The sequence below is a fragment of the Pezoporus wallicus genome, unplaced genomic scaffold (assembly GCF_028554395.1).
Source record: "Pezoporus wallicus isolate ANWC-B61680 ecotype Strahan unplaced genomic scaffold, APGP_CSIRO_Pwel_v1 contig_5261, whole genome shotgun sequence".
NCBI lineage: Eukaryota > Metazoa > Chordata > Aves > Psittaciformes > Psittacidae > Pezoporus > Pezoporus wallicus.
In genome coordinates, this window is record NW_026642423.1 from 7719497 (window position 1) to 7731651 (window position 12155).

Sequence of the window (12155 nt, forward strand, 5' to 3'; positions counted from 1 at the left end):
AAGCTGTGGTGGTGTTTGCCACGCTAGAAATGTGCTAACCCAAGCTGCATGTTTCTTGCAAAAAAAAAAAAAAAATTAAAAAAACCCACAAAAAACATTAGTTCAAATGCAAGCCTGTACTCTATCTCATGAAAAGATGACTGACCCTATCCCTGTTTTGTAGACACAGAAGGGAAATAAGAGAGTGAAGGGGTCCAAGGTAAACACAGGACAAGAAGCAGAGTTGGAGTTAAAACCAAGAACATCTAGGTCCCAAGCAGTGGCCTTCTGTTAGGTTATTTTAGCTTCCGTATCTGTATATTCCCGTCTTTAACCAGCAAAACAAACCATGTGAGCATAAAACAAAGCACCTTCCTTATATGAAAGTTCATAACAGTTTTGGGGCACTCAGCACTCTTGAGACACAATTATGCACTGCTCTGTTGCTAACTCTTTAAGATTTTAATCATTTTGGGAGCACATATTTAACAGCATATACAAGAGCAACAGGATAACAATAACAATAAAGTTGTGTTGTATTCTTGGTATAAACTTTTTGGTTTGGGGTTTACAATTTATGTGCTCTGGAACTGGATTATTGCCTCATAAAACAATGCAGCAGCTTTTTCTCATTTAGTTAGCCATCCATTTTTATTAGGGTGCTCTATAGAATGCCTGCAATAATATTGTAAAGGTGCAGAAGTCTCATTATTTCACAACAAGCAGCTAGCCAAGACCATTATTATTTTTACAACTGGGCTTGCTATTGAAATATAGTTTTGATTGTAACTTTTTTTTCCCTCCTCCCTCTTTCTCTTTACCAAAAGCAGAGATGTGCAGTTGTTGCTTTTCAGACTGCTTTTCTACTGCCCCACAAACGTCATTTTCAGTGAAATGGATGGATTATAATGGGGGGGTATAATGGGAACAGATCAGTGATAATGCATTACAGGAATACAGCCATCCTTGAGAGATCTTATAAAAACGTCCAGTCTTCCTAAGCTTTAAAATCTGCAGTTTGGACAGCCTATAGCTCCACTATGGAATCTAGTTCTGAATTTTTCCCTCACAGTTCTTTGATGCTCAATTATTGTTTGGGTTCTGCCCTCCCTGTCACGTTGCCATGACAACTCCTTGCATAAAATGCAGGATTCAGGCAATAACAGCCGCTGCTTTGGAGCAGGCTCCAGGCTCGTAAAACTTGAAATTGTTGCTCAGAGAGATTACTGAAGATTAATGACTGTGCTCCGAACACCAGGGAGCACATTTCTGAAAATCATGGTAATTAAATAAAAAATACATGCAGGCGATGTGTTCTCTGAGTCAGGAGTGTTAACAACACCTGCTGGGAGTGTTGGAGTTGCTGTAACTCAGTAGTAAAACATTGGTGAGTATTATATAGTTTCTTTATGCTAAATAGCTACAGTGTTTAATTGGCTGTGGTGGTTTCCCTTTGCCTGTTCTCTGGTTCTAAATGGAACATACTGACCTGGGTTTGCCCCTGGGGCTGGAGCAGGTTGTCTTCTGGGCTGGTGCTGTGGGCCGTGCTCGTTCAGCCTAACGGCCCCGCTGATGAGACCAGTGCTCTGTTTCCTGCCACCAGCCTCTCATGATTTCATGGGTGCATTACTGGTCATAAGGAAGATGAATACAGAGCTGCAAATTGCTTGAGCTGAATCATAAAACAGGACTTGTTTCATGAGCCCATTAAGCACATGCCCCTGATGTTAAGCATATGCTGTGCCCTACTCAACAGGAATAGAGTTAGCACTGCCTTGAGGTTAAGTCTATGTCTTTAAGTCCTGCAGTAGTTTGAAGGTCTTCAAAGTTGTGAACCTCACTGGGACAATGAATTAAATACACTGATTATATTTGCAAAAGTGTTAGCTATTTTCATATTCAGTAATAGCATCTTTACTATTACATGCCACATTAGGTGTAACCAGCTGTCACACAGCAGGATTTAAAATGATCTTAACAGGAGTCAAAGAAAGGCGTTTTGTCTTCCCCAAAGACAGCAGTACGCAGTTGGTTTGGAGTTTGCCTCTCTGAAGGTGAGCAGCATTCCTCAGGATAGGTTCCAAAATTACATCTGTTCAAGAGCAGTATGTTAAAATGTTATGTTACTAAAATCAGAAGAAACGTGTACTAGGAAAAGCCTAGCTTAGCAAAAAAAATCTCCTGTATTCTAAGGGGATAAAAATATTAACTCAAACCAGATGCATAAAGGCTAGGGGCATCTTTGTTCACTACAGCAGACCTTTCAAAATGTGCTTCGAATCAGGGCTGTCTGCTGCATCAGAACTCTGCTTGTGCCCATCGAGAAACCTGTAAGTACGAAGAATTCTCAAAAAATTCAGAAAGTGTCCATGATGCCAAGCAAAGAAGAAATATGTGTCATCTGAAAGGGAACAATAATTCATTTTGAGATCTAAACCTATTTTTAAGCTAGCTATTTGTATGTTAACTTCCTCAAATAGAAGCTTAGCCATCTGTTTCAGTTAATTGGTTAGCCTTTGGCTGAAGTTTAATCATTGTAGGAGCAAGAGGTAGTGGAATCAGTAGTCCTGAAGGGTTCTCAGGAACTAATCCCATGAGACTGAATTTAGTGTCAAGCCTCAGTCCTTAAATAAAGGGTGAATTTGCATTACTGAACAGGGTAAAATCCCTGCCAGGACCAGCATGGCAGTAAGTCTGTAGGAAAACATACTTTGTTGCTCCTTGAAGACTCTTTGGTTTTGTTTCCATATCCAGGACATAATCCTCTTTGAGGACTGCTAGGTTCCAGTGAGAATAGTAATGATAATAATAACTAAATTTGGAGCTGCAAATTTGCCAGCCTGGTGTTCATGGCTGACCTAGTCTGGCCGCCTCCTGCTTCTGGTGGGCTGTAGACCTGGGTTAAATTGTAATGAAAACCTAAGCAGCGTTCGAGCAGCTGGGTCAGCCTTTTCCTTTGGGGTTATTTCATGTCAGTTGCTGCAGATTAGTTTTGTAGTGTGTGGGTGCATGTGCACAAAAATTTAGCTTCCTCAATATTTATAGAATATAAAGCAGTCCTCCCAGTTTAAGGCTAGGATGAATGTTTCTGTCACATTAGGAAGGCAATCCTATTTTATTCTGCAGCTGCTATTTAAACATGATGAGATCTCTTTCTAATCTTAGGCAAAGTTCAAAATGAGATGTTTCAAACATCTGCAAACTATTACTGGCCATGCCTGCTAGTGGAGGTAGTAAATCATAGCCAAGTAGAGAATCAAATGTCTCAATAGTGTTTTTGTTCATTGCGTCAAAGTTTGTCCTCTTTCAGTGTTATCTGTTCTCTTTTTTAGTGCGGTAGTCATCGCCCCTGCAAAGAAGAATGTGTTGTGGGTGAGGTGGGTGGGATCGCAGTGGGATGAAGGTGACACCCTTTATTTTAAGTTAGGGGAAAACCAGCAAACACCGTGGCTTCTCTTTTCCAGAGCAGGGGGAAATCTAAATCAATCACAAAAGCACACCCTCTGTGCTTTGTGCCAAAAACAAGATGGGTGGTTCTACCAGAATATGGGCGAGAGGGCATTTCATTTTCCTCCAAAGGGGAGATAACAGATCAGCTTTCTCGTTTGTCATGGAAACCTTTTGTCAACCCAGTAACAATGACGTCAAGGTGGCAGCGGCACAGTGACAGGGTTAGTTAATGTAGCACACACCTGTTGAACTGCCAGAGGGGAAGGTACGTTGGCTTTTACATTTTCCATCCCTGATTCTCAACAGCTTTGGGTGAAGGTTTAGAAAGTGTAATTCAAGTCCCAGGGCAGTTTTCCTGAGCTGTAGCAGATTCATACTGTGAGCAGGTGGTGCTGGAGCTTTCACTTGCAAAGAAATCCAGCTAAGCAGCATTAGCTCATGAAATGCCATTCTATAAACCATCCTATTTGGGGTATTCTTTTGGAGGGTGGTGAAAGCAGACTTGTGCCTCAAAAGAAGGGTGCCAAATTCCTTCAGTGTATTTGCTTTGCTTGAGATTAAAGGTTTTGCTAGGGATTACCAAAGGGACTTTTTAGAAACACTTCTGTAAAAAGGGAAAATCAAACCTATATTCCTTACACCGCTTCTGTAGCTGTAGATATGCAGCAGTAAGCTGTAGCCCATTTTGGGAATGACTATTTTCCCACCATTTTTTTACTGTTACGCTTTTGTGTTTAGTGTTGTTGACTGGCTACTTTTTATTTTTGCAAAATTACATTAGATCACCCTTTCACTTCATTCAGTGTTGTTTTTGTGACTGCCTTCCCATTTTTAGTAATTAAAAAATACTTTAAGAATTCCTTTAAAAATAAGCTTACTTTTTTTCACAAGAAAAAATGTGTTAGCAGGGGAAGCAGTTAATTTTTGTTGGAATGTTCATGTTTACTAGCAAAATCATAGATGATGTGTTTGCGGAAGACTGAATCATTTAAAAAATTGCACTGTGTCAACAGCTGATTCAGTTTTTGTTACCATGGCTAAACCATGAATTTACATTAGTTGTATTTCTTGTCTATGATAATTCATTAATTCAAATAAATTAAAGTGATCCCTTGTTACTGCTAAACGATATGCATGAAACTTAATATTTCCTATCATATAGTTTATAAAAGCAGAAGAAAAGCCCATGATGTGGATTATGATGCCAATTATATTGGGTTGCAAAGTGGAATTAAAGCTGAGAAAACAATGGCATAAAATGACATATGGTGATCTAAAAAGGAAAATGGAGTCAGCCTATGTAAATGACATTACTACACAAACACCCACCAAATGTGTGTAGTGGAGCAAGTGAGTTGTAGAAATCTTTGCAAGAGAGAACTATCTGGGAATGTAATTTTCCAAATAGCCAATGAATTAAGATAACTGGTCAGCTCATAATCCAGGGCATCCTAATAGGGACAGATGATGTTAAATGGCTGCCAGGTTTCAAGGAGGTAGAAAAAGTAAAATTAGGTGATAAACATTTTGTATTCCATAGAAGATGAAATTGTCCTTAATGCGGAAGAAATAAGATTTAGCTACATTAGTACTGTTGCCATTGTGGAGAGTATGTGTAAATAATCTGGAAGTATCTATGAGGAACTATAATTCTCTTCAGCTTCAGCTTCGAAAACACTGTAAACTCCTCTACATTACTTTTAAACCCATTACTGGTAATTTCAGACTGACAGAAAGATCTTTCATGTGATCTAAAGTCACCATAGCATAATATAATTTTATTTGGGACTTTGAGGCTGGAGGACAAGAAAAAGACTTTATAGACAGTCTTGAAATACGACTCAAAGTTCTTACTACCACTGGTAGGGAAGCTGAGACATGGCAAAATCTGAGGTCTAGTTTGGAAGGTGTTCCTTTTCTCTTCATCACCCCATATCCATGAGATGTGACCGTGGTCTCCATAATGAAGTTTCCATGTGCTTGGTGTAACACAGAGAAAATAAATAGAGACAGGGAAGTGGAGCTAAGTCACTTATTTCTCAGTGACCCACATCCCCCTTTCTAGAAATAAAATAGCATCCCACCATGTAAGATACTGCAGAATCATGTGATCAAATGATTTCACTGAATACTTAAATGCTTCTTCATTTTTATGGACTACTTCTTGTTTTGTCCTGATTGCAAGTATTCACATCAGTCCTGACTCACAAAAGAACACAATTTACAATTTAAGTCCTATTGATTTTTACTGAGCTTGTGCATACGTGTGGGTGTTCTCCTGAATTAGACCTGTAGTTTGTGCCTCTTGCATCAAATTCTTTGAATTCAGGGAGGAGCATGAAAGAGACATTTGTCAGAATAATGAAAGCTCCATTTGCCCCTCTAATTTTCTTTAAAGCTTTTTGTGCCAAACTATCTCTTTAAATTCTTCATTCTGGGGATTTTTCTGAAAAGAAGAAAAACTTTGGCAAAAAAAAGCATCCCATATTTTCCTGATTTTTTTTCTCAGTCACTCCCTTTTCTTTAAAGCCCTTCTAGCTAGAAAGTGGATAGAAAAGTTGAATTAGTGCAACAGAATTTATTAAGGGAGCATAATCTGACTGGAAGAGGCAATATTCAGCCAAAAGAAGTGCTCCTTTTGGATATTCAGTTTAAGTAGGTGTGATAATATGATGTTAATAGCATGCAAACACAAGGATGGCAGGCAGGCTGTGGATGTTGCAAGTAATAATAAATGGAGTTTAAGGAAGTGCAGCAAAGTTTAATAATTTCCACTTTCATTTTAGATTTCTCAGTTATGCAGTTTGAGAAATTAATTTACTCAAAATGAATTAGGTTTTTTATTGGAATTGTTCTGTTTTGTTACAAGTGCTGATCAACAGTAAGGGCTGTTTGTTGACATAGCTAGTTGCCACTGCTGGTATACACCATCTTATTTTGTTCAACCCCAGGCCCCTGTTTTGTCATCTGTCCTGCCCCAGTTCTGACAAAGCCCTATACTTTTCCAGTGCCTCTGTCCCTCCATGCATGGGCTCCCATTGTCCCTCATCTACAGTTAGGATGGCACAAAATTCTTTGCTATTCCGGCTGAAACAAAGCAAGTCAGATTAATTGTCAGATCCACTGGATTCACTGTCCTTCTGCAAAAGAATTTCTTACACAGTTTATTTCCCAGTTACTAGCAAAAGAAGCAGATGTAACTCCCCTGAGCACAGAGCTTTGTATTTACCAATTAAGCATAAGATAGAGATTTCGCCTAGGATTTTCAAAAGAAACCCAAAGGAAGTAAATGCTTAATTCACACTGAACTTTACTGTCTTCAGGCTCTATCCCTTCTCTGTGACTCTGAAATCCAGCAATAGCTCTCTAATTGAGCTGCCCTGAACATGATCTCCATGTGGCTATAGAGACACATTGGATATGGTAATGTCAAACATTAAGTATACTTGGAGTTCATGCTGAAAATTTTACACTCAGCTACCAAAATATATTGTTTATCCTGGACACTGTTGCGTTTCATGTTGTCAAATACCCCGAGGATGTCTTAAGCTTAGTTCATATCTCCCTTGTCTGCATGTGTTGTGTGTAAAAGAGAAATGTGGTTTTGGGGTACAAAAGGACACATGCATAAGTGTTGTGGATAAACATAGGCATCTATGAAAATTGAGGCCTCTATTAAATGAACTGAGTCTAGCAAGAACAAAAATGGGCATATTTGTTCAGGATCTTTTTACATGTAATAGTGATTGCATAGGCCAGAGTGTTTTATCTCAAGCGCCTGCAGTAAAAATAACTAAGCAGGAGCTGGGAATGTGCTTATCAATAGACCTTATTATTCTGCCCGTCCTTTGATAAATGAACACAGAAAGTTCTTTCAGGCTTCTCTCAATCTTCTATTTGTTTCTGCTGGACTTCATTGGTCCGTATTTAGCCATATCTGATAATGTGACGTGACAGCAAATGTAAATGGTAAAGTCAATGAGCATTGAAACAAAGCAAGTCAGATTAACTATCAGACTCTTTGGATTTATATTCTTGTTTGAAATAGAATTTATTACCTCGTTAGAAACTAAACCAAAACACACACACACAAAGCGCGTGCAACCCTTTTTTGTTATAGTAGTTAAAGAAGTAAATTTTATGGGAGGAGGGTCCTCTGGACATGCTCCAGCCAACTCTATCAAACAGAGAGGCCAAGAATGATAAAATCCAAAATGTGCAGCTGCTGGTTCCTTTGGGAGTCACATTACAGTAGTACAAGCAACAGTCTTTCATTTTAAAAAGGGAAGCATGCAACTGCAGCCAAAGGCCTTTCAATGCTATTTTAGGTAAGCTGATCTGCGTAAAGGCCATTGTAATCTCTTGTGCAGCTCAGGTTTTAGGCGATGTTTTCATTTCATAATGCCGTTTCTGTGAAAACATCTGCTTAGACGTGCCAGGCTCGATCGGGCACCCTGTTACATCACTTGGCAAATGAGGTCACGTCAAGTAAATAGTGGTATTATGGAGAGGAGAAAGAAAGCCCCAGGATTTAACTGCTAGGACTCAAGCTGTGACCCATCGTGATGGCTGAAGATCATGCAGCAATGCTGAAAAGGATCAGTGGGTGCAGTGGACAAGGCGAGCTATAGGGAGGACTCATAAGTAATCATCTCCCTCGAGTTCCCTTTTCCACAGGGCCACACTAACAGAGGGTATGGGCATGCAACAGTTTTGCAGACTCTCCTTCTCAAGGTGGGCATTGCTTCAAGTAGAGTTTACCCATGCAGCCTATCTGCAGCGATGGATGGGTTTTATATGGTGATTAATGGGAACACTGAGTAAGAGACTTATATATAACAGCCAGTAAACTGCAGGCCTTAGAGAAAGCAGCTTGAGGGAGAGAGAGACCGGTCTGTGGGGTTGCCTGGCTTCTTCCAACTGCTGTCATGCTAACTGCAATCACCTCGTCCAAACAGCATCTGGAGTTTATGTTGCAGCCCAAGCCTCTTAAAGTGTGCTCTAAATTTACCAGAAACATTATCACTCTCAGCTGGTGAAAAATCATGGACAATGCTGGGTGCAATAGAAATAGGCACTAGACACCCAGGCTGTGCTGAGCCCAGCCATGTGCCCAGTGCAGTGCTGGTGCAGGGCAGTGCCCTCAACCATTACACGTTCTTTCAGCCTGAAGCCTGCCTGGCACGCAGTGCTGTCTAACAGTCATGTCAGTAACGTGACTGGGTTTTTCTAGTATGCCCTAAATCCCCCTGAAAATTCCCACTCTGCATTATGACACATACAAGAGGAAAGTTAGCAGGAAAAGTGCCAGCTGGTACCAGGTCTTCCTTCAAGTGAGTAGTGTTGAAGATGAACACTACTCACTGTCATCATTACTCCTAATGAGTTTTCTGTCATCTCAAACCTGCATTTCCCTTAATGTTCTGTTAGACCAACCTACTACTGAAAATCATTAAAAGTAACTTATCCAAATCCACCTTTGAGTTAATTTTGGGCCTAAGGCTCTGATTTATAGTAATGGGACCTAGGGACCACCAATAAAAAGAAAAATAGCAGCTATTATATCTGTAAAAAGGAAATTACTTGGAAAAGGAGAGGGATGCCAAGCTAGCCTCTCCAGCAATGGCAAAGGGGAATGAGACTTACAGGACCATATGGCTTAGACATTGTTTGAATAATCTCTCCCAATTAAGAACAAAGCCAGTTTTATATAAAACATCTGTTCTGTGAATTCAACAATTTGGGCAAAAACATCAGGGGATACTCTAAATCCTTCATCGTGTTTTTGGTTTCTCTATTCTGATTCTTAGCCATTTGAGGAGCTAATACCCCTGAAGGAGGAGTGTTGTGGTTTCCTATGATGCTACCAAACATCAGTGCAGGCTTTTCCATTTCTGTATGCTGGGCTCCTCGTCCACAATGCCTTCATAGGTACAGCCTTCACTTCTAAGGTCTGTACATATTAGGAAAGTCCAGAGTACCTGAGGCAGGTCTGTGAAGATCAGCAGAGGATCTGCAATGAATGGGCATCACTGGAGCTGGGCTGCGCTGAGGTACGGGAATGTGGATCCTCCCATCAGCTCTGTCTGCTGCTCATAACAGTGCTGGGAGCTGAGCATGGCTGTCCACTGGGGAGGGTATCTGTCTAATGTAATCAGGCTTAGGCATATCTAAAACACAGCGGTAGTTAGCCGCTAAATTCTGGTTGCTGCATACTTGCAGAGGTGAAGTAGAGAGTATGAGATTATCCCTTCTCTGCCTTCAAGAACTCACTTCTTCCAACAGTACTGCAGCAAGATAACATAGCTTCAAAGCAATCTGCAACTGCTTGTCTTGAAAATTTTTGCTTTCTGTTTGACAAAGGGGGGGAAATCTGTTGCTGGTATTGTTTCAAATTATATAACTTCTCATAACTGCATTAGAAATGTAACTGTGCAGACAGCAAAATACCTGTCTATAATAATTATCTAGATCTATCTAGATCTAAAAGGAAATACAATCTGAGAATATCTGTATTGAGCAAATCTGATCCAGTTTACAAACTAAGATCTCCTTAGTTCTAAAGCATCTGCAGGGTGATCTTATTGTGCTTTTCCTCTGAGTATCATGTGCTTCCTTCCCAAGAGGGCATCAGTCTGAGGTCTCTCCTCTGGTTATTTTGAGCTGTTGTTCTTCAGCTAATTGTTTTTATTTTGGTGTAATTTAAAAGCAGGGGTGGCTAATCAGGGGCCTGTAGATCCTCATCATTCCCTGATGTCGATATCAGAAAGCTGTAGGTTCTGTGATAGCAACCAAATAGTGGAGGTCGTACTCATCTGGGAACACTGTCTGAGGAGGGAACAAGGCTGCAGGAAGATTTTTGATTCTTCCCTTCTCAAAACTCTGGCCACACAGAATGCCCTGGTTAGATAAAGACAGATGTGCACATCGCCCACACTTTGCAAGGGCTCATGTGCTTGTCCTTTTTCTTTCTAAAGCTTCTGTTGGACTTGAATTCTCCTTCTTCAGTGGTACCAGGTATGTGATGCAGACAGATGAGTTTCTATTTTTATTTCTGTTTAGAACTCATCAGCTGTGTAGACCTTTGTGCACACTTCACCTGTGCTGTTTGTACCTGAAGATCTTCCACAAAGTTCCTGGCCAGAATACATGATTCTGTGTACTTGCTAGCAATGTCTTGGGAGTTAATGTTTGATGGATCATCTGTTGACTGAAACGCTCAACCTCCCAGGTCAAGACTGTCTGCTTTGCTCAGACCGTGCTGGACATACGAAAGAAAGCAACTAGTCAGTACTCCCCGATTCCAACCTATTCTTGTGCTTTTATTAACCCTGGGAAAGTTTAGAACACCTTGTGGCTGTGAAAGGCAGCAGGCAGAGGTTTACATTGGAGGGTTTCATCTGTGTGCCTTTCTCACCCTCTGCAACAGTGTCAGGAAAGGGTTTTGGAGCCAGTTGTGCTGGCTCTGTGTCGCTGAGGAAACACAGATGATATCTGCTCCATTTTGTGGTTCTCCAGGGAAGGGAAAGGAATGGAATTTGGGTAGCAGCTCTCTGACACAAATGCCATGAGGAAACCTTCAATCTTACAGGATCAGAAACCAACTGCTGCTGTGATTCAATTTGTTGGGTGAAACAAAGTGAGTCTGGTCATCTTTATCTTCGAAAGCATTTTTTATACTTGGGTGTGCTGTTTAATTTGGGTCGACTTTAGTCTTACTTTCTGGATAAAAGGCTCCAGAAATATTCAGACAGCTCTGTTCAAGCTGTTCTGCAGATGTCAGCAGATGCCAGAGTCCAAAATCCAGCAGAGTTGGGATGTGGTTGTGTAGCAGGGACTCCAGCAAGAGATGCTGGATGGGAAAGGTATGTGCTATTTGAGACCATAATACCAGATTTCCTTTCCATTAGCATATTTCTATGTCCAACGTGCCATCTCTGCCTCTACTTCCTGCTGTGGAATAACTTACTGTGTCTTGATTTATAGAATGCTGCACCTCCAGATGCCTCTCTTATCTCCTTGCTGAGAAGAGCAAAGACGGTACATTTGGGCTACACCATGTCACCATTATCCTAGCCATGTGTCTGACTAATTGCTTAAATACAAAGAGACCTTCCAGTGAAGCTCAAGCAGTGATCCCCTCTGGTCTGTCAGACAAAACAGAAAGAGTGGGAAGCACCAGTTCCATCTTAATGGAAGATGGGTAGAGGGATCTGAGGACTAAAAAAGGCTCAGAGATGAGTCAGGTATTTACCAAATTTCTGATTCTGAACTCAGTTTGGAGTAATTCTGCTGACCATAATAGGATATTAATGGTTTACCTTATAGCTCCTGAAATAGTCTGTCCCCATACAAACACCTCCATACAGATGCAATGAAGCATCCACCAGAATTGCCAGAGCTCTCAGCTCAGCATCCTTTAGAGCTGCAGAGGCATTAGAGGGAAAAACATGAGTGACTCAGTGTTTGCACTCCAAACAGAGCCTGTTGCAAAGTAAGAAGACTAAAGCAATTCTCTAGTACTGAAATTCCTCAAAGGCTTCTTCTGAATTTGATACCTCTCTCAAAACTCCCAGTAAAAAAAAAAAAATCTCTACGAAATTACAGGAATTTTCAGAAAGAACTCTGCAGGAGATGAGATTTCTCATGCCTGTCCCCCAGCTAGAGTGACAGCTCCTGGATCTACTTCAGCACAGACAAAAATCAACATCTAAGCAGTTTTATTC

At 40.7% G+C, this 12155-nt stretch overlaps 1 protein-coding gene across 13 annotated transcripts in view; it reads left to right on the top strand.

The window, feature by feature from the left end:
- The window catches only part of KALRN (kalirin RhoGEF kinase), a 514059-nt gene that overhangs the window by 398263 nt on the left and 103641 nt on the right, over positions 1-12155 (top strand). The window contains exon 1 of one of the 13 annotated variants that reach the window (XM_057430163.1): positions 3616-3694. The exons of the other annotated variants lie outside the window; for them this stretch is intronic. The gene's annotated coding sequence lies outside the window, so the exon portion shown is untranslated. Of the gene's footprint in view, positions 1-3615; positions 3695-12155 lie in introns of those variants that run through there. 13 annotated transcript variants of the gene reach the window in all.